The sequence below is a fragment of the Poecilia formosa genome, unplaced genomic scaffold (assembly GCF_000485575.1).
Source record: "Poecilia formosa unplaced genomic scaffold, Poecilia_formosa-5.1.2 Scaffold1, whole genome shotgun sequence".
Lineage (NCBI taxonomy): Eukaryota > Metazoa > Chordata > Actinopteri > Cyprinodontiformes > Poeciliidae > Poecilia > Poecilia formosa.
Window position 1 is genome coordinate 4,575,978 of NW_006799940.1, and position 1,347 is coordinate 4,577,324.

The window sequence follows — 1,347 nt, forward strand, 5'->3', positions numbered from 1 at the left end:
ATTTACAGGACATTAATTACAATCAGAGAGCATTGAAATAAAAACAGTAAAACGATTATTTTTAAATGTAGCTATTAAAGGCATAAAAGAAGCTTTTTGATAAAAAACACTGGCAAACCAAAATGCTTTCAGGTCTAACTTTTAGAAATCATCAGTTTCTGCACATGTTACAACTGGTGTAACATGATTCATGTTCCTGGTGCTTGTTAGGACTCAGTGTTTCGGATTAGCTTGAAATTTTGGAGAGGCATTGAAATAAAATCTCGCAGTAATCCAACCAACTTAAAATAAGAGGCATGTTCTAGTTTTTCCGTATTCAGTTTTGACAGAAAACTCTTTAGTCTGGCAGTATTTTTATGATACCAGTGAGTTGAATTAGTAACAGACTTATTATGGTTTTAAGCTCCAAGTCCCAAACCCAACTTCCTTGTATGCTTTGTGGTCTTTGGACACATTGTGTCTTGCTGAACACTTATTTTGCTTCTCACTTTGAAAGTGTAACAAAAACAACAGGCAACAATAGAACACATCTTACTACTTCTGAGAGTGTAGTTGCCTAAGACCCATTACTATCACTAAATTCCAGAGGGAAAAAAATCTAATTCGAGCAACAGGGTGAAACCTTCTACTATAAAAGGTAGAAAACCATGTGCCTCCGACTTAACCAAGGGATAGATTATTGTGTTTTTAAAGTTTCCATCTGCTTTCAAAGATAACAGACAACTGGTCTCTAGAATGATGACCAAACAGGTAAATTATATTGATATTCTTGTTGAACATACATAATTTAAAGAACAGTTCTCTGTTGAAAGCTATGTTTTCTGTGAGCCTTGCCATTGCTGCAGTTTTGCTTCTTGGTATGTTCATCTCAACTACAATTAAAAAAATTAATTTTAAAACATAATCAGTTGGCACTGTAGGGCATTACTAATGAGCAATATTCTGATTATATTTAAACAGCTCACATGGGACACAGTAAAAGAGGTAAGAGGCCCTGATTGGGTTTTTAAAAAGCATCACACATAAGGTTTTAGGTTCCTTTCTTACCAAACAGATCTAACACTATCAACTATTATACAATTTAAATGGATAATATGTAAACTAGTTAAAACCTTTTTTTATATTTGAATATTTTAAAGTTTAAATTTGTTATATGTCTTGAAATGTGACAACTTGCTAACTTTTCAAAATTACTAGAGTTATTTTATTATTTTAAATGTTATCTAAATAGTTACAAAATGTACAATTACATGCAATATATATATATATATATATATATATCAGGGGACAGAGCATCTCCTTGGTATATGCCACATTTGATGGACACTTGTGCAAGTGGTTTGCAGT